This window comes from Neovison vison, chromosome 13 (assembly GCF_020171115.1).
Source record: "Neovison vison isolate M4711 chromosome 13, ASM_NN_V1, whole genome shotgun sequence".
NCBI classification, from domain to species: Eukaryota; Metazoa; Chordata; class Mammalia; order Carnivora; family Mustelidae; genus Neogale; species Neogale vison.
In genome coordinates this window covers 17,968,993-17,990,817 of record NC_058103.1, presented here as the reverse complement: position 1 = coordinate 17,990,817, position 21,825 = coordinate 17,968,993, and the positions used below count along the sequence as shown (strand labels likewise).

Here is a 21,825-nt window from a genome sequence, read left to right as displayed (position 1 = left end):
GGCAGAGTGACTTTGCAAAGGGGCAGCTGGAGTGGGATGGGAAGAACTTGTAAACAAACAGCCAGGGGCACCTTTCTCCTTTTACTCCAGGATTCTGCACTCCATGCTCCTGTGTTACTTGGATAAACTTAAATACATGAAAAGGTGAATCAAAGAGACATATCCAAGAATGATGAGGACTTTGTTGACACGTAATTTGGACGGAAAAGTCAAAGATGACCCCAAGGTTAGTGGCAAGCTGTTTTTGTTGTGGGTTTTTGTTTTTTAAGCAATCTCTACTCCCAATGTGAGGCTCAAACTCACAACCCCAGATCAAGAACCACAGACTCCACCAGCTGAGCCTGCCAGCCCGGTGCCCAGCAAGATTTTTTTTTTTTGTAAAAGCAACTGGGAGAGAATCCTCGGATGTTGGACTATCGCAGGCTAGAGCTGTGGAGTGTTGACTAGTGAGAAGAGTGCATCTTCGAGAAAGAGCAAAGGAAGAAAGCATCACTATTCTGCTACATTCCCAACACGGAGAAGTAAGTGTGATCAGACTTTGAGGTAGCTGTACACATGAAACAGATGCGCATGTTATTACTGCGCTGTCAGAAAGGATGACGGGATTTTCCGTTTTCTCCTGGCTTTCTGCCACTGCTGGTTGGCCGTTAAATACTTCCCCAGAACTGCATTCCCACCCATAAAATGGAATGTTTCTCCCTGATAAGGTCTTTGTGAAAGAAAGTAATGATGTCACGTTTATACAGAGATGGTTCCGGCTGTTGGCGATTTAACACACAGTCCTCAGTCTCAAAATGACAAGTTAGACGCGTCCCGATTCCCAGCATGTCCAGAGAGACGGGCCGGTCTGTGCAGAGCAGTGGGCAGAGCGCCAAGTGAGCAAAGAGTTCCCAGGACACAACAGGAAGCGGCAGAAGAAGGAAAGTAGTAGCAAGAGTCCAGGGGTGGGAGTCCCCCCCGGGGGTGCTGACCCTGTGGGGAAGAAAGAAGTCACAGGCATGGGAGAGGCCCAGAGACAGATGGAAGGGAAAGGTATGAGGCGGGAGACTTCTTCCTCACTCCTGACATTTCCTTCTTGTGAAGGAAGCTTCATTATCAGAGCTTCTGGAACTCTCTTCCCCCCTCTGCTCCTCCTGCCCTGGGGTTGGGGGCGGGGTAGGAGCAGTGACTTACTGTCCATTTTGGGAAGAACATGTGGGCATTTTGACTCAGACCCACACCTCGTCTCTCTGCTGGTCACTTTTCTTCCCCCTCTAGACCCTTCTGTGAGGGGAGACTTGTCTCCACAAGTGTTTCTTAGGACTGGGTAAGTCTGCCCAAATTCTCCGTTCAGTGTCAGCCAGCTCAGTTGGTGGAAGACTGGCCTCTTGTCGCTAATAAAGAGGTGACACGTCACCTTCTATATTTACTTTTGATTATTTTGGCTTTTACAAAACCTGAGAAGGAAATAAGAGTACTACTTTGGGGGAGCCCCCTTGAAGCCTGTGGTAGTTCCTTCTTGCTTCATAGCAAATTACCCTCCGTGTAATGACATAAAATAATAAATATGTATTATCTCACACTGTTTCTCAGGAGGTGACAGCTGCGTGGTTATGAGGCTGTAGGTCAGGGTGCCATCATCCAAAGCTTGATCGGAGCTGGGGCGTCAACCAGCTTCTAGCCTGGCAGCGGGCAGGAGGCCTCAGTTCCACTTCCCTCCCTCGCCCCCCACCAGGCCTCTCCACAGGGCTGCCTGAGTGTTCGCTTGACACAGCAGCTGCTTCTCCTGAGCAACAATCCAAGGGATAAAGGGGAGAAATCACAGTGCCTTCATGACTTAGTTCCCAAAGTAGCACATCCACACTTTCAAGCTGCTCACAGGCTGTCCCAGAAGGGGGGGTGAGGCTCCATTTCTTCAGGAAAGAACTTGCAGATCTTTCTTAAAATCACAGAAGCCTCAACAAAGGACAGGTAACTGGGCTCTCTCACGTAAGAAGCCAGTCAGGAGGTGGAGGAGAAGTCATTCATTCAAACAGCTTTTACTGAGAACCCACTAATTGCTAGGCTCCCTGCCAAATATTGGGTGTAAAGGCAGAAATAACACAAGATGCTTTCACCCAAGATCTGGCTGAAAGAGGACACATCCTTGGGTCCCTCCTTTAACCACATCCCTCCCCAAGAAGTGACTCAGCCACAGCCAAAGGAAGTACCTAGCTAGACCTCTTGACCCTCTTCTAGACTGTGCTCTGAGCACCCAAGACCCCAGAATTCTCTTCCCTGATGGCTCAAGTCTCTCTCCGGGTCTACACAGGCTCCATCGTCAGGTTCATCTCTCCGCCAGTAGATGCACCCCTGGGCTATCTGTGAGCTTGTGGGAAAAGCTTGGCCATGCAGACTGGGGTGTCCACACACTCGGAGAGGACCAGAGGAAGGAACAGGAGGAAAGGGAGAATGACCTGGGAGGGAGACGGACAGCTCAGTAGGTCGTTAGATGCATGGAGATCAAGGTTCCCACAGCACGTCTTGTATTTTCTTCCAAACTTGCCAGTGCCCTTGTCTGTAATAGGGCAAGTCGGCCTCAGCCTAGGTGAGGGGCTGATGTGAGTGGAGATTTGGCTGCCCCCCCGGGGTGCCCCTACTCAGCCGCCCATACAGGCAGCCCCTCAACACCAGGCAGTGTGGTGCCACTTCTGGGCCCAGACCTCCCTCTAGTGGCCAGTCCGGAGACAACAGCCAGAGCTACTGGCCACTCTACAGAATGGACGGACCCCTCTTCCAGAACCCACTTTTCAGAACATACATCTGATTCTGTTATTCTTTGCTTAGAAACCTCAAAAACACAGCTACCTTTCTCATGCCACCCTGCCCCACACACCCTGTGCCTTCCAGGGAAAGATAAAGTCCAGGGCCGTTAGACTGGTTTAGAAGGGTTTTCTCAAGTTGAAGCCAACTTAACATTTCTAGGGCCACTGAGAGCCAGCTCCTCTCTCTCTCTCTCTCTCTCTCTCTCTCTCTCTCTCTCTCTTACACACACACACACACACACACACACAGCTATTGCCTTCAACCCACCCACCATATATTTCTGTGCCTCGTTTGTTTTGCTGACAATAAACTACCCGCCTTTGTCCACCAAACTCTTACTTTCTCCATCAAGACCCACTTCAGGCATCTGTGGTTTCCTGGGCCCCCTGTGGGAGGATCCCCAGTCCCTCCTTGGAACCCTCAGGGTTCCCCTGAACACTTGTGTCCAGAACAATGGCTAACATGGAGCCCTTAACGCCAGTCTCTGGGCTAAGGACTCCAGAGACATTATCTCTTTAATCCTCACGATAACCCTAAAATCCAGGCACTATTATCCTCCCCATTTCACAAATGAGGAAACTGATCCTGAAAATGACCCTTCGCGTCGTGTGCCCACAGTCACAAGTGCTCTCTCCACCTCCACGCCGTCTCTGCAACTGCAGCTCGTCACCGGTCAGACATCCTTGTTTCCTCCCTTGTTTCCTCCCTCCGAGCTCCTCCTCTGGAGAAAAGCCTGTTCTCTTGCCTCTGAATCCCCAGCCTGGAGCACAGAGACCCCTGGGCCTAGAAAGCATTCAAGTGAGTACCTGAACCGAGCAGCAGACAGGAAGTCTTGACTTTGCCTGCTACACTTTTTCTCAGTAAATCTCACATCCAAGGCTCAAAATCTTGTTCTGGACTCAAGTCAGAGCCCGTCGCACTCGGAGCGCAGAAGCTGTGGGCCGAGATCACCGTGTAAACATTCACTAAGGATAAGAAATAGCGTCTGACTTGGGGCTGGTTGTCAAAACAACTGAGCCTTAATTCCCCCAACTCTGGATTAATTCATCCCAGACCAGCCAGCGCCCTCAGAGTTTGCCCTGACACACCCAGCCTCTTCTGGGAGGCTACCTGTGGGCTCCCCTGCCTCGCCAGCCTTCCTCCCTCCGTCTTTTCTGCCGGACTTCCTGCCTCCCTTCTCTACTTCCTGTTCTCGAATCCAGCAACCAGCATTAAATAGTCACTTTTTTCTCCACCTGCAGTGTTCCAGCTGCTAGGCTGCATCCATTTCTTTTCTTCTTTCTTCAAAACGGAAATAAAGAACCTTATTTTCTCCCTGATTATGAAACTAATAGCCTTGTTGTAAAAACAAACAAACAAATGCACAAATATTTAAAGTAGAGAGTAAAAGTTGCCACTCATCCCACTACAAAATAACCACTGTTTTCGATTGGTTTACGGCAATCCTTGTTGCCTGGTGTGCGTGCGCGCACGCCTCTGTGTGTGTGTGTGTATGTGTGTGTGTGTGTGTGTTTTCATTTCATTTTAATTTGAGTCATAAGCAAAGACTTCTTTTGGTAATTTTATTCCAGTAGTTTTAGGTTGAAATGATAATCCTGCTGCGAGGTCTGGTCAAGAACCATCTAGATTCCCTCCCAACAGAATCCTTTGACTTCAGCTGGAGAGGACTAAGAATAGGGGAGATTGGAACTTTCGTTCCAGAAGATTCCTGGAGTCCTTATACGTGGTCATAAAAGGTCTCTTATAAAGTGGACTTTACTGCGCTCCTGGGTGGCTTAGTTGGTTAGGCGTCCGATTCTTGATTTCGGCTTGGGCCATGATCTCAGGGTCATGAGGCTGAGTCCTGCGTGGGGGTCCCACACTCAATGCGGAGTCTGTTGGAGATTCTCTCTCTCTCCCTCTGTCCCCTCCAAATACATAAATTTTTTAAAAATAAATAAATAGAGTGGGCTTTACTAAGCCAAAGGAAGTCTTCCTACACTACTTCCTCAGAGCAAGGCTCCTACTTGCTGCTATTACCAAAATAAATATCATTGGCATGCTATTTCCTCCATAATGATGAAACCCCCACTCTTCTCCCTGGGGAGCCAAGCCAGGATGGCACAATACTAGAGGAGGGAGGGAGGAAGTCACTCCGGCGGGCAGCAGGCCTTCCCCCATTGCACAAGGATGGGCTAAGGCACCGATACATGGTTCCCTCTCCCTCTCCGCGGAGCTCACAGGCTATGGCAAGGAACCCTCTTCTCTGGAGAGAGGCAGAGGCAGACACCATGGGGAAAAGCACAAGGCCGAAAGTAAGATGCCAGACAGGAGTAAAGCAGAAATTGTGCCCCACTGCACTGAATCACACTACCAAGCTCACAAGAAGTGGAGGCATAGAGACCAGGAGGGCCGTTCCATTGTTTTTTGTTTTTTGTTTTAAAGATTTTATTTATTTATTTGACGGACAGAGATCACAGGTAGGCAGAGAGGCAGCCAGAGAGAGAGGAAGGGAAGCAGGCTCCCTGCTGAGCAGAGAGCCTGATGCAGGGCTCCATCCCAGGACTCTGAGATCATGACCTGAGCCGAAGGCAGAGGCTTTAACCCAATGAGCCACCCAGGTGCCCCTCCATTGTTTTCTAATAAGAAATAAAAGTTTTAAATGGATTGCCCAGCTGTTACTGGGCAGTTACTGTGTTTGATGATCAGCGTGTTGTCCCCCTGTGCCTTTGCAATCCCACATGAAAGTAACCCCGTATGAATAACACTAGTGACAGGGACAGCTGCTCTTTGTTGGTACACAGTACGAGTGTAGCCTGTGCTGAGGGTGTTGTCTTGTCTTCTCACAGAAGTCCCTACATACGGCATGATGTGATGGAGTGCTTTATCCCCTCTTTGCAACGGGGTTCAGAAACGCTTAGAGTCAATAAGCGGGGGACCTGGGATTCAAACCCCATTCTGCCTGCCTGCAAGACCCAGGCTTGGAATTTGCCCACTGCCCTCCCCTCCCCGCCCCTGAGGGGAATCCAGACTGCAACGTGGGCTCAAAGCAAGTGGCGGTTCATGGAGACTCAAACACCACTCAGAGCAAACCTCCTGGAGCCCGTCTCGGCGCGATGATGGACCACCAAGAAAGCATTAATCCGACTCCCAAAACAACCAATGCCAAAAGCCCGTTTTCCTCAAGGTTTTATGAGAAGAAGAGCGAAGCAGTTCCATGTCACCGACTTTCTAAATTTCCTCTCTCGACCTCTGTCTTTTCCCCCAGGTCTCTGCCTTCTGGTGGCTGACCCCACGCGCGTCCTCCTGGCTCTCTGCTCCATCCCACGGTCCCCCTTTGGGCACGCCTCCTCTCCTGCCCTCCAGATTTTTCCTTTCCGCAAGGTCTTCACCCGGATCACCTGCCTCAGGGAGAGCAGGTTTACAGCCCCAAACACAGTCTGCAAAGGTGTTTATTGGGCCCACACTATATTTCATAATTTTGAATCACTGCCACTATGTAAAGCCAGCAGATTCCACATATAAATTTGGTTTGCAACTTTAAAAAAAAAAAATGGTTTTTTTTCTCTATAGCAACAACTGGCCAGCGCTGCACCGTAGCTGTTTCCTTTAGAAGTGCAGGCAGGCTCGCCACTTTCTGGGTCTCCTCTCTTCCTGCAGCCTGCGGACAGCGAGTCGGAGGGTCGGTGCCCTTCCTCATCCTTCTGACCTCCTACGTTGCCAGCCTGGCTGCTCCAGGCATTGGAATTTCCAAGACCTCTCTGTTTCTTTATTCGGATGCCAGGACTTGAGAACCACCACACTTCGGAACTGTCCTTGGGGTGGATTTTCCGGCCGTGCCTTGAGTGTATTCGAATGCCTCGTAAATGCAACACCGATTAGGAAGACTGTAGTTCGACACTGGTTCCAATTAAAAATTCCAGGATAGAGCACATGTGCACACGTGAAATTATCCAAGTGGGTGCACCCTTGGAACGCACGCCCTCTGCACTGTGCTGACGGCTGGGCAAAGGTCTGCTGCCTCTCCCAGAGACATACTTTAATCACAGGGCGAAGAATCCACCAGGCAATAAAAAGTGAAAGCTTAACCCGGCACGTGGTGAGAGTGACAAAATGTAGATCGTTGGGGCACTTGGGTGGCTCAGTGGGTTAAAGCCTCTGCCTTCAGCTCAGGCCCTGATCTCAGAGTTCTGGGATCAAGCCCTGCATCAGGCCCTCTGCTCCGCCGGGAGCCTGCTTCATCCTCTCTCTCTGTCTGCCTCTCTGCCTACTTGTGATCTCTGACTGTCAAATAAATAAATAAATTCTTCAAAAAAAATGTAGATCGTTTACTGCTTGGTTTCAGATGGATGCTTCTAGTCTCACTTTTGTATTTATGAGCAGTGATTAGCTCAGGGCTTAGGGATCGACTTGGAAACAAATTATCTCATTTTTATTTCTAGCCCAGGGACTTGTGTAATTAGAGAGCTTGAGATTGCCAGGTGAGTTCTTATTACGTCCACGGATTTTTCTGTTAATCCAGACTTCTGCCATGTTTTGCTGTGATAGACGGTGTTGTTGCTGATGAGGATTCACGGCTTCTCCCTTGGATGGGGTTGTATTTCCTTGCTTTGCGGACCTCGGGCTTGACTATGCGATTTGTTGGGGCCAGTAAAATGCGAGTGGAAGTCATATACGCCACGTCAGACACAGGGCTCTGAAAGCCAGGCTATGTTCCCCAAGGGTCCTTCTTCTCTCGGCCACTGTGAGGATAGCCATGGACCGGAGAGAGGGCAGCACGGAGTAGTGCCTGCCACTTGCTGGACAGAGACTGAGTGAGAAATAAGCCTTTGTTATGTGCCACTGAATTGTCGGGCTCGTCAGATTTAGCAACATGACCTAACCTATCCTGGGGCGCCTGGGGGACTCAGTCCATCAGGCGTCTGACTTCGGATCAGGTCCTGATCTCAGGGTCCTGGCGTCAACCCCGTTGTCAGGATCCCCGCTCACCAGGATGCCTGCTTCTCCCTCTCCCCTTTCCCACTGCTTGTGCTCGCTCTCGCTCTGAAGTAAATAAATAAAATCCTGAAGACAAAACAAAAACCTAACCTATCCCGACCAAGACATGTGTAAACAAACCAAAAATGCTAACTCTGCTTCTGAGGCTGGCAGCACAATAAATGACAATAATCGCAACTATCTCCAACTATCTCTATGACAGATATCTTCTCACTGAGAGGTGAGGGCCACAAATTTAAACTTATAAAATAATTATATACTAATAAAATGTTCTGTCTATATAGGCTACATAAAATTATATATATATAAAATTTAAATTTTATTTAAATTATTTTATGTATAACAATTTATATATAATTAATATATAACATAAAAATATATATGTAAAATCTGGTAACCCTTTTCTTAAAATTTCTTTTTCTTAGATTTTATTTATTTGAGAGAGACAGAGAAAGTGAGAGAAAGAGAACACAAGCCAGGTAAGGGACAGAGGGAGAAGCAGACTCCCTGCTGAGCAGGGAGCCCGATGCAAGGCTCCATCCCAGGGCCCTGAGATCATGACCTGAGCCAAAGGCAGACACTTAACCAACTGAGCCACCCTGGCAACCCCTTTCTAACGTATTTTTTCTTGAGATAGATAAATGGTTTCTTCTTTTTTTTTTTTTTTTAAGATTTTATTTATTTATTTGACAGACAGAGATCACAAGTAGGCAGAGAGGCAGGCAGAGAGAGACAGAGAAGCAGCCTCCCTGCTGAGCAGAGAGCCCACTGCAGGACTCATTCCCAGGACCCTGGGATCATGACCTGAGCCAAAGGCAGAGGCTCAACTCACTGAGCCACCCAGATGCCCTCTTCCTTTTTATTAATCTTTTTTTTTTTTTAAGTTTATTTATTTCTGTTATCTCTACACCGAATGTACGGCTTGAACTCACAACCCCAAAATTAAGTCAGGCCAGGTGCCCCAGGACAGATCAGTGGTTTCAGTCAGACTACTGTGTCAAGTTCTGCTAATCTGGAAGGCCCTCTGTGTCCTTAAGGTGGTTGTGCCTATCTTGGCTCAAATTCATTAGGAGTGAAATATTTTTATTTTTTATTTTATTTTATTTTAAAGATTTTATTTATTTATTTGACAGACAGATCACATGTAGGCAGAGAAGCAGGCAGAGAGAGAGAGGAAGGGAAGCAGGCTCCCTGGGATCATGACCTGAGCTGAAGGCAGAGGCTTTAACCCACTGAGCCACCCAGGCGTCCCAGGAGTGAAATATTTTTAATTTGTGGTAGTGATACATGTATTCACTGTTCACCAGAGTATAATACGATAAGTAAATCCTCCCTCCCTTCCCCAGCGCTCAGGACTACTTTATAGAGTTAATCGTGTTAGGAGTTTCTTATCAGGGCCAACTTCGTGGATAAACTCTCTCTACAGTCACACGGGCCCTCATGCTCAGAAGGACACTTAACTGTTCTGTCATTGACGTCCTGAAATTTTTAATAATATTTTACCAAGGGGCCTAGAATTTCTGTGTTGCCCTGGACCCCCAAATTATGTCACTGGTCCTGCTTCCTGTGTATCTTTCCGGAAACGATGTTAGACAGGAACAAGCATAGGTTGGCTCATCTGTTAAATACAGTGGCTCAAGGCTCACCAACGAGGAGCAAGAAACTTTCTGTGACGCTCTTTGGCCCAATCCAAGCCCCCAAATCTATTTCCTCCTTCCCTTGCTCTGTGTCGAAGTGGGACTGACTCCTATGCACTGCATGTCCCAGGACTTTCTGAGTTAGCTGGCTTTCTGCTCAGTGTGGCTGGAGACGGGGGACTAGAAGGCATGAGAAAAGGAAGTCAGTCTCCTTCCCCCTTCTCCCTCTGCCTTCAGCAGCATCTTTTTAAAAAGATGTATTTATTTATTTATTTATTTAACAGAAGGAGATCACAACTAGGCAGAGAGAGAGGAAGGGAAGCAGGCTCCCCACTGAGCAGAGAGCCCGATGCGGGGCTCAATTCCAGGACCCTGGGATCATAACCTGAGCCAAAAGCAGAGGCTTAACCCACTGAGCCACCCAGGGCCCCCACCTTGGGCAGCATCTTCAGCAGCTGCTGAACCTTTACTGTGTCTCTGGCTCCAGCTGCTTAGGTCTCTGTCAGAAACCACCTGATTCCATCCCTGGGCTCCCCAACACCAACTTTGTTCTTCACCTGTGATGGACTGAATGTTTGTGTCACCCCACCCGAAATTTGCAGGTTGAAGCCCTGCCCCTTGGTGTGACTGTATTTGCAGATAGGGCATTTATGGAGATAATTAAGGTTAAATGAGACCATCAGGATGAGATCCCAATCCAAAGGCGTTAATACCCTTATAAGAAGAGACACGGGAGAGCTTGCTCTCTTTGCTCAGACACAAAGAAGAGATTTTTTTTTTTTAAAGGTTTTATCTATTTATCTGACAGAAAGAGAGTACAAGGGGCGCCTGGGTGGTTCAGTGGGTTAGGCCTCTGCCTTTGGCTCAGGTCATGATCCCAGGTTCCTGGGATCGAGCCCCACATCGGGCTCTCTGCTCAGCAGGGAGCCTGCTTCCCTTCCTCTCTCTGCCTACTTGTGATCTCTGTCTGTCAAATAAATAAATAAAATCTTTAAAAAAAAAAAAAAAGAAAGAAAGAGAGTACAAGCAGGGAGAGCAGCAGAGGGAAAGGGAGAAGCAGACTCTGCACTGAGTTGGGAGCCCGATGCAGGGCTCGATCCCATGACCCTGAGATCATGACCTGAGCCAAAGGCTAATGCTTAACCGACTGAGCCACCCAGGTACCCCCCTCCCCCGCCATTTTTTGATTTTTGTTTTTCAGTTTTTTGTGGGGCGTTTTTTGGTTGTAATGTGTTTAATTTGTGCCATCCACACTGGGCCCTGCAGAGAACGGGTGTCAGCCTCCTGAAAACACCCACCTCCCCGCACAAAGGAGGATAGGGGATGAATATTCGAAGCCAGGGAAGGGAGAGAAGAGCTGTCTACAAGACCTCTGACTAGTTGGAGGAGGTGAGAGAGGTTCCCCCATTTCTTTCCACAAACTCAAGGGGGGCAGCTGAGGGGGTGAACAGCAACCCAGGAAGGGGTGATGTGATTCCACCCATGGGATGTTAAGTTCTCCATGTGAGGAGGCAGGACCCTGGAAGAGGCTCTGTGCTCACGGTGCTGGCTGGCTACTTTGCCTCGGTGACAGCCTGAGAGGGAGGCTGGTCGAACCAGGAGGCTCGGGCAGCAGCAGCCTTATTGCTTCCTTCAGGCGGTGAGGCCTTTCCGGCTGATCTCGGGCAGCCAGCCCCAGCGCTCAGCCCTCTCGGGCCTCAGGAACTCCCAGTCCAGCCGGTAGTATGCTCTGACAGCCCTCCCTTTAGGTCACAGAGACACAGTGAATGGACGGCCACCTCCAAGCCAAGAGGAGAGGTCTCCAGATGAATTCTGCCTTGCCAGCACCTTGATCTTGGACTTCCCAGCCCGCAGAACTCTAAGAAATAAATTCCCCTTGTTTAAACCACCCAGTCTGTGGTATTTCTCATGGCAGCCTGAACAGACTAGGACACCTTTCCAGCTTCGGAGCGCTGGTCCCTTTCTGCTTTTACTAATTCTGAGCTCTCTTATTGTCTTCCACTGGCTTCTCAGATTTTCTATCACCAGTACTCTGCTTCCCACTCCCCTCCATTTCAAGTGCTCGGAGTGGTTTCCCTTCTCCCAATCAGACCCGGAATGATTCACTGTGTCATTCTCAAGGGGCATTACATGGACTAGGATGTACCCAACACCCATCACTGGCCATATAGCCTGCTGCTTAAGAAATTCACCATAGCGGCGCCTGGGTAGCTCAATTCGTTGGGTGTCTGACTCTTGATTTCTGTTCAGGTCATGATTTCAGGGTCATAGCATCAAGACCCATGCTCAGTGGGAAGTCGTCTTCTCTTCTTCTCCTTCTGTCCCTCCCCCCAACTGGCACACTCATCCTCTCTCTAAAATAAATAAATCTTTTTTAAAAAATACACTATAAAATTAGGCTGATCTAAGTTTGGACCCTGACCCCACCCACTTCCTTGTTCAGTCTCCATAGAGGGACACTAGTCTCACTAAGCCTTAGTTTCCTCATCTGCAAAATGGAGATGGGCACCTGGGTGACTCAGCCGATTAAGCCCCTTCGGTTCGGTCGTGGTCCTGGGGTCCTTGGGCTCCCTGCTCAGCCGGGAGTCTGCTTCTTCCTCTCCCTCTCCCTCTGCCTCCCCCTGCTCCTATGCATGCACTCTCTCCCTCTCAAATAAATAAAATCTTTTAAAAATATATACTAAAGTCTATCCCATAGAAGGAATAATATTTGAAAGGTGCTACGATAGTGCCTGGTACAGAAAAAGTGTTCCATAAATATTAGCTAATATAATAGGACTAAGGACAGAGCCTGGTGAGACGCTAACATTGTCCACCATCATTACCAGAGTGTTCTTAAAGCTCATGGTATGTAAACAGTCTTCAAACAGCACTGTGACCCACTTGTGCAGCTTCCTAGGAACTTGTTTATAAACCCTACAGTACCCAGAACAGAAGATGGGAGTGTCTCAGGAAGTCAGGTTGTCCCTGATTTCATGATTACCTAGCTTAGCTTAGGCCTGCTCTCTTTCCTGTACTGTCTACAGCTGGCCATGAACTTGCCCTTGCTCTCTAGGCCTTCAATCAAAGGATCCTAATACCTGCAGCCCTCTCTACCCTTGCCACTCCCTGTCACATAATCCACCCAGATGCCAGCATCTAAGGCTTTCCGAAGTAGCTGAAAACCTAAGGAACCCCTGAAAATTCCAGACCAGAACTCAGCAAACTTTTCCTATAAAGGGCCAGATGGTAAATATTCAGGCTTTGTGGGCCACTTACAGTTTGTGTACTAAGCACTCAGTTCTGCCTTCCTAGCGTCAAAAGCAGCAGTAAGTGCACAGGCGTGGCTGTGTACCAATAAAACTTTATTTCTGGACAGTGACATGTGAATTTCATATAATCACACGGCACACAATATATTGTTTGATTTTTTAATCCAAAAATGGTGTAAAGGTTACTCTTTCCCAGGAGCACCCCCTGATTAGACAACCAACATATCAGCTTATGTCTTGGATCCTTTCTTCCTCTGATAAAGTCCCACGCACTGACTCACGGGAGAAGTATTTGCTGAGCACCTCCTCTGCGCGGAGCACGGCTCTGGATGACCTGTAGTGAGTGAACCGAGCACGCCCGACCCCTCCCGGTGGCCAAGTGGAAAGTGCGTGTGCAGGGGAGCAGGATCGCGCTACTAAATTATGCAGGAACGCAAAGAAAGAGGGAGGAAGGGACGGGGTTAGATCCAAATCGACCCCAGCTTCTGTGTTCCCAGAATTGTCCACTATGACGCCCCAGGCCGCGCTATCTGGCCGCCCTGACTTCCTTCCTGCGCTTTCCCGGAACGCGTCCTTCTGCCCCCCCTCACCCCCCAGCTCTGTTCCGGCCGCGCGTCTGCGCCTGCGCACGTCTTCCGCCCCGACCTGGCGGGTGCACCCGCGAGAGGGAACCGGGGTCAGCCGAGACCCGGCGCCCCACGTCCCGCCCCGGCCGGCCGAGCGCCCTTCCCGGAGTCGCTCCGAGCCCCCGCAGCGCCCCCTCCGGCTGTGGCGTGTATCTGGGCGACCACGTGCGAAGCCGGTGACCCTGGGGGCCGCGTGCCGGCCTCCACGCCGTGTTCTCGGCTCAGTGGGGAAACAGTGTTAAGGGTGCCCCCAGTCTGTGTCAAGGACCTCTTCGGCGACTGCCAGGGAACGCACGCCAGCACGCGTCCCGGGGCCTCAAATCAGCCTAATCCTTGGCTTTCTCTCTTGGGGGGACGGGGGCGCGGAGGTTCGAGGCGCGTCCAGTCCTACCCTCTGTTTTCTCCGTGACAGCTTTTTCCTTCTGCAGGGCCACTCCTTTCCTTCCTCCTTATTTCTCTGGCCACCTCCCTCCTTCACTCCTCGTTCAAGGAGAGTCTTTAGGGGATTGAATTTTGACTTCTTTCCTGACGAATTTTGCAGCTACACACCCGCACCGCCACCCCCGGCCGCCAGAGATAGCTCATCTCTCTCCCAGCTTCTCCACTTGCTGCCAGAATCTTTTCATCTTTCTAAGGCCCCTCCCTGCCCCCTCTGTGACATAACCTGGATCTTATCTCCCTTTTTTGCTCAGCCTATGAGGTAGATAGTTAGGGATATCTTTTAGGCCATGCTTCCCCTTTCTCTAAGAATCTCTCTCTCTCTCTCTCTCACACGCACAGGGGCCCTTGGTAGCCGTGTTCCAGCATGTGACTTTGCCCCCAGGGTGTCAGGGAAATACAGGACCCACAATGGGGTCAAGCCTCCTCTCTCTTCCAGACTTTGGAATTGAGCTTGAGACGCTGTTGCCCCCTGAGCTGGTCTCTTCGATGCAGGAAAATGCAGACAGAGAGGGCTTGGCTGTGTGACTGTTGCATCATGAACGCTGGTGCAGAGAAGAATGAAGAAAGATACAAGTTCTCAGAAGCACAGGGGAGGCTGGAAGAGCGATTAACTGCCCAGGAGTGTGACAACTTTCCAGTTCCTGCTTCCTGTCTGAGAGCCCCTGCCCTTGGCTTCCCTGATGTTCACTAGCAGTATGGTGTAAGTCTGCAGGAGTCTGGATGTATTGGACTGCAAGTAAGAGATAACCTAAGTGACCATGGCTTGAACCATTAGGAAACATCATTTCCTTAAGTCTCAAGTCAGGCAGAGCTAGGGTGTGTGCAGTTCAGCTATATCATCAAAGACCCAGACTCCTGCATCTTTGGGGTATGTTGACTTTTTATTCTGGGCTCCTGTCTTCATGGTCTCCATATGGCTTCCACGGCTCCAGATGTCATGGCCTCACATCATTGCATCAAGTAAGAAGGAAGGAAGCAGACGGAAAGAGGCTTAATTTCTGTGAATGAAAAATCCCTCTTTCTTAGGGTCTCCACAGAAGTTCTTCTATCTTACTGGCTAGAACTGTTTCATATATTTACTCTACATGCAAGACAGGCTGGAATAGTGAGCACCTGGCAAGGAAAAGGGAATTGGATTTCTATGATTATGATTCATAACACTGGCAGGACGTCTGCTTCTCCAAGATCAAGGAATTTCCTCCCTGTACCTGAACAAAATTAGCAGGGAAAAAGGGGGAAAGGGATTTGGTGTTGCTTTATTATTTTTAAAAATATTTTATTTATTTATTTGACAGCTCACAAGTAGGCAGAGAGGCAGGCAGAGAGAGAGGAGGAAGCAGGATCCCCGCTGAGCAGAGAGCCTGATGTGGAGCTCGATCCCAGGACCCTAGGATCATGACCCTAGGATCAAAGGCAGAGGCTTAACCCAGTGAGCCAACTAGGCGCCCCTTTATTATTTTTTTAATTTAAGTTTTTTATTTATTTAACTAACCTCTACACCCAACGTAAGGCTCAAACTCATGACCCCAGCCAAGATCAATATTCTCATGCTCTTCCAACTGAGCCAGGTGGGTAACCCCTGGGTGTTGCTTTAAAACAAAGATTGTTGGGGCACCTGTGTGGCTCTTTGGGTTGAGCCTCTGCCTTTGGCTCAGGTCATAATCTCAGGGTCCTGGGATCAAGCCCCACATCAGGCTCTCTGCTTGGCGGGGAGACTGCTTCCCCCTCTCTTTCTGACTGTCTCTCTGCCTACTTGTGATCTCTCTCTCTCTCTGTCAAGTAAATAAATATTAAAAAAAAAACCCACAAACAAACAAAAAGAATGTTGACCACACCTGTTTAAAATGTCCTATTCCATTTAAGCTAATTTGATTGTGTCTGTTACTTGTAACCAAAAGAATCTTGACTGCTGTAAAGAGGAATCTCTCCTCATCTCTCTGGTTTACCTGGCCTCCTGTCCCACACTTTACCCCTTCCCAGGGAGGCGGAGTCAGGTACCTGGTTGGTATGGGATAGATTTCTCCACCAGATAGGAGTGATTGTTCAATGGTCCTGGCTCGAGGGGTCTGTCTGGTCTCTTTCTTCTTTTCCACTAGGACCAGTGGGAGTGAGCAACATATATGCACACTGCAAACTCAAACTTTCCCTTAGGTAGGGTGCCCAAGGTCTAGACTGAAGGTTAGAAATTCGTTGTCACATTCAAGCCATATGTTCCTAGACCCCACATAACAGTAATAAAGGTGATATTTTGTCAGGTGACATCTTTGTCAGTTACATAATTGTGGGACCTAGTACAAAATGGAAAGTACCAAGAATTGTTAAGAAAGTGCCAAGAATTGCAAGACAGTGATGGCAAAGCATTAACCCAAGTGCAACTCACATGGGCCCCAAACCCATCAATCCAACCCCGTACTTTCACCATTTTATTTCTCAGTTTGTTCAGAACTTTGATAAGAATACGAGTATTATTTATTGGGCCCCTTCAAATCCCTTCAAAACCTAACATAAATTTTCAAAAGCTACCCCCTTTCTTCCCTTGTCCATCCTTCAGTGCACTCATGTACATGCCTACACAGTTACCCAATTCACGTCAACATGGCTTCCAATCACCCCTATAGTTTCAGATCTTCATCAACATTACAGAAATGAATATACAGAATATTGGCTTTGGCATATACAGACTTGGGTTCTGATTTTCCCTCCACTGTTCACTAGCAAGGATTTAAGTCAGTTACTGATTCTCCAAGGAGATCCAGTTTCCTCATTTGCAAGGTGAGGGCAAAGAGTATGTTAGGTTCTTGGCACTATAGAAAGTGAATAGTTTTTTGTTTTTGTTTTTTAAAGATTTTTTATTTATTTATTTGTCATAGAGAGAGAAGCGAGAGCAAGCACAGGCAGACAGAGTGGCAGGCAGAGGCAGAGGGAGAAGCAGGCTCCCCACCAAGCAAGGAGCCCGATGCGGGACTCGATCCCAGGACGCTGGGATCATGACCTGAGCCAAAGGCAGCTGCTTAACCAACTGAGCCACCCAGGCGTCCCAAGTGAATAGTTTTTGAAGGAATATCATAGTCATATCTATTCATCTCTTCCCTCTTTCCTTCCTTTTATTAAACTGTTATCAAGCGCTCCATTGGCCAGGCACTGAGATAGATGTTGAAATTACATGATTATAAAACACAGTCCCTCCCTATCAATGAAGAAAATATTATCGCTGTGAGAGGTGTTTGGGGTTTGTTTAAGACTTTATTTATTTATTTATTTATTTATTTATTTGACAGAGAGAGAGAGAACACACAAGCAGACAGAGGGGCAGGCAGAGGGAGAGGGAGAAGCAGACTTCCTCCTGAGCAGAAAGCCCGACTCAGGGCTCAATGCCAGCACCCTGGGATCATGACCTGAGCTGAAGGCAGATGCCTAACCGACTGAGCTACCCAGGTGCCCCATTAGGATTTGTTTTTTAAAGCTTTATTGAGATGTAATTTATATACCTTAAACTTCAACACCTGTAGTATACAATGCAGTGGTTTTAGTACTTACAGAGCTGTACATTTACTATAATTTAATTTTAGAACATCTTTATGATCCCAAATAGAAACCTTGCATCCATTAGTAGTCAGTCCCAATCACACCTTCCTCCCTTTACCTTTCCCCTGCCTCAGACCGCAGCCTAAAGCAATCACTAATTTATTTTTTGTCTCTGATTTTCCTGTTCTGGAACAATATATAGTCTTTTTATCTGACTTTTCTCACTTACCATAACGTTTTCAAGTTTCATATATGTTGCAACATGTGTATTTCATTCCTTTTTATTCCATTGTATGGATAGATGACCCTTTGTTTATCCATTCATCAGGTCATATGTGCATTTGAGTTGTTTCTACATTTTAGATATTACACAGAAAGCTGCTATGAAGATTTGTATATACGTTTTTATGTTGGCATATGTTTTCATCTCTCCTGGTAGGTACCTAGAGGAATGAAATTGTATAATCTTATGTTACCTCTATATTTAACATTTTGAGGACTCGCCAAATTATTTTACACAGCTACTGCACCATTCTACATTCTCTATCAGCAATGGATGAGGATTCCAATACCTCCACATCTCACTAACATTTGTTGTGTAACTTTTACTGTTAGGTTTTTTTTTTAAGACACATTTATTCAGCGTCATGATCAGACTATTACATTTAGCAATCAACAGCATGGGTGCAAAAAAAAAAAATCTACATTAAAACCCTTTGTTGGAATGCTTTACACTTTCCACAGAACAGAAACTAAAATAACCTGTTATACAATTAGTCACAAATACAGTCCTCGAGTTTTTTGCCCATACACATGAGTATTGTTTAAAACACGTCTTCTTTGTAGGAGCTAGGCCCTGCCACCACTGTGCTTGGCTGAGTTCAGAAATCTGTTGTAATCTGTAGCTTCCCTGTCCCTTCTCTGGCTCTCCTCTCCTGCTAAGCTTTGTTTCCTGGCAATAATTAAAACCTTCTGCCACTGCCGTAGCTACTGCTGCTGCTGGAACCACCATAGCCACCTTGGTTTCGTGGTTTGACAAAGTATTGGCCTCCACCACCGTAAGGGCCAGAGCTTCTGCCTCCAAAATTGCCCCTTTCATGGGTCCAAAATTTGAGGATTGATTGTTGTAATTTCCAAAATCATTATAGCTTCCACCACCTCCAAAGTTGCTTCCATCATTACCAAATCCATTATAGCCATCCATATCCACCACCATATCCACCACCACCTGGACAGCCACCAAAGCCACCTCGACCACTGAAGTTTCCTCCACGACCTAAGTTGTCATTCCTACCAAAACCACCTCCAAAGTTTCCAGAACCACTTCGACCTCTTTGGCTGGATGAAGCACTAGTCATCTCTTGCTGAGAGAGCGATTTCCTTACTTCACAGTTGTGGCCACTCACAGTATGGTATTTTTGAATGACAGTCCTGTCTATAGAATCATGGTTATCAAATGTTACAAAAGCAAAACCCCTCTTTTGCCACTGCCTTGGTCAGTCATGATCTCAATCACTTCGATGTTCCCATACTGTTTGAAATCATTAGATGATGTTCTTCAGTATTTTCTTTAATGCCACCAACAAAAATCTTTCTCACAGTTAAGTAGGCACCAGGTCTTTGAGAATCTTCTCTTGAGATGGCCCTCTTTGGTTCCACAACTCTTCGTCCACCTTGTGTGGCTTTGCATTCATGGCTGCATCCACCTCCTCCACAGGGGCATATGTGACAAACCCAAAGCCTCTGGAGCACTTGGTGTTTGGAGCTCTCATGACCACACAGTCCGTAAGTGTTCCTCATGGCCCAAAATGGCTCCTCAGACGCTCATCTGTTGTTTCAAAGCTCAGAACTCTGATGAAGAGCTTCCGCAGCTGTTCAGGCTGTTTGGGAGACTCTGACTTAGGACGGCAGTGGGAGGGGAGACGTTAATGATGCTTACTGGCCGGCATCCACCGGCAGAAAGCTACTGTTAGCTTTTGAGTGACATTTCCTAAATGACGAATGAAGTCGAGTGTATTTCCATTTGCTTATCAGTCATTTGCTTTCCTTTTTTTTTTTCCTTTTTGTTTGATCAATTTATTTTCTTGTTCTTTTTTAACTGGGTCTTTTGGATAAATGTCTATTCAGGTCCTTTGCCTTGAAAATAGGGTGCTTTTTTTGCTTGTCTTATTATTAAGTTATGAAAGTTCTTTACGTATGTGATACAAGTCTCTTATCAGATATATGATTTGCAAATAAATATTTTCTTCCATTACCTTTTTTTTTTAAGTAGGCTCTCCACCCAGCATGGAGCCCAACATGGGGCTTGAACTCACAACACTGGGATCAAGACCTGAGCTGAGATTAAGTCAGACGCTGAACCAACTGAACCACCCAGGTACCCTGTTTTTTCACTTTCTTAATGGTGTCCTTCAAAGAAGGAAAGTTCTTAACTTTGATGAAATCCAATGTGTATATTTTTACTTTGGTTGCTTATGCTTTTGGTGTCCTACCTAAAACCATCGCCTAATCCATGGCCATGAAGATTTAAACCTATATTTTCTTCTAAGGATTTTATAGTTTTAGTATTTACTTTTAGGTCCCTCATACATTTTCACTTATTTTCATATATGGTTAGGGGTCTAATTTCATTATTTTGCGTATGGATGGATATCTAGTTGTACCAGCACCATTTGTTGAATGGTTGAAAAGATCATTCCTTCTGCCCTTGAGCTGTCCAGACACTCTTACTGAAAATCAAGTGATCATCTATATTAGGGTTTATTTCTGGATTCTGAATTTTATTGCAGTGGGTTTTTTGTTTGTTTGTTTGTTTGTTTGTTTTTAAAGATATTTATTTGACAGAGAGAGAGATCGCAAGTAGGCAGAGAGGCAGGCACGGAGAGAGGGGGAAAGCAGTCTTCCCGTGGAGCAGAGAGCCCGATGCAGGGCTCGATTCCAGGACCCTGGGATCATGACCCGAGCCACCCGAGTGGGTTAAAGGCAGAGGCTTTAACCCACTGAGCCACCCAGGTGCCCCTATTGCATTGTTTATGCTCATTCTTATGCTAGCACACTGGCTCAATTATTTCAGCTGTATAGTAAAGTTTTGAAATCAGTGTAAGTCATTTAATTTTGTTCTTCTTTATCGAGGTTGTTTTGACTAGTCTGGGTGCCTTGCCATTTCCTAGGGTAGATCAGCTTGTTAATGTCTTCAAAAAACACAGCTGGGATTTGGATAGAGATGGCATTGAATCAGCAGTGCCATCTTCACAAGTCTTTCAATCCCTAAACATGGGATATCTTTCCATTTTTTAGATTACATTTTTCAGTAATAGTTTTCAGTGTATAAATCTTGCACTTTTCTATTAATTTTTTAAAAAAGATTTCTTTATTTATTTATATGAGAGAATGGGAGGAGGGTCAGAGGGAGAGAATCGTAAAGCAGATTCGCCTCTGGGTGCTGAACCCAACTCGCGGGACTCAGTCCCAGGACACTAAGATCATGATCTGACCCAAAATCAAGAGTAACTCACTTAACCAAATGAGTCATCCAAGTGCCCCTTTTGTTCATTGTTTTTTTCTCCGCATTTTAGTTTTTTATGGACTATGGTTTAATAGAATGGTTTTCTTAATTTCATTTTGAGAATGTTTATTACTAGAATATAGAAGTACTACTGATTTTGGTTTATTAACCTTATATCCTGAAAACTTTGTATTTAACTTCTCTATTAATACTGAGTGTTTGTTAGTGTATCCTTGGTATTTTCTATGTATAAGATTGTGTCATCTGCAAATAGAGATTCTTTTACTTCTTCCTTTCTAATCTGGATGCCTTTTCTTTCATTTTGTTGCAGAAGGAGGGAGAAAGAGAATCCCAAGCAGACTCCCCACGGTGGAGCCCACTGCAGGGCTTGATTTCACAGCCCTGAGATGGTGACCCCAGCCAAAATCAAGAGTCCGATGTTCAACCAACTGAGCCATCCAGGTGCCCCTGTCCTTTATTCTATTAAAATAATGTATTATGTTAATTTTTTCAATGTTAAACATTAAAGTAAAGTTGTAGTCCCACTCTGTCATTAGGTTTTTAATTATTATAATTATAAATAGATTATTTTTTTTAAACTGAAAAGTAGGGGGAGCCTTGGTGGTTCAGTTGGTTAAGTGTCTGCCTTCAGCTCACGGCATGATCTCAGGGTCGTGGGATTGAGCCCCACATCAGGTTCCTTGCTCAGTGGGGAATCTGCTTCTCTCTCCCTCTGCCCCACCCCACCCCCTTTGGGCTTGCTCTCTCTCTCAAATAAATAAATAAAATTTTTTTAAAAACTGGAAAGTATGAATACATTGAATTATCCACAACTGCACACGTAATTCTTGGGTCTGATTCTGTGAGAATCAAATGCATGAAAAGAGAAGATACATAAATAACCTGACAAACTAACTAAGTATGTTTCACTAGTTTCTGTTAGTGGAGAAAACAAACACAAGTGGGTACATAAATACTTTGAATATAAAATGACTCCTATTAAATTCTATACTTCATTATGGTGTAATCCTTACACCCACTGTGGGGCTCAAACTCACAACCCCAAGTTCAAGAGTCAC

The 21,825-nt window shown here is 46.6% G+C and overlaps 1 pseudogene; it reads right to left on the bottom strand.

Annotated features, from left to right (window-relative positions):
- Window positions 1-18,203: 18,203 nt before the first annotated feature.
- LOC122894470 lies at window positions 18,204-19,013 on the bottom strand (annotated as a pseudogene).
- Between the last annotated feature and the right edge of the window lie 2,812 nt (window positions 19,014-21,825).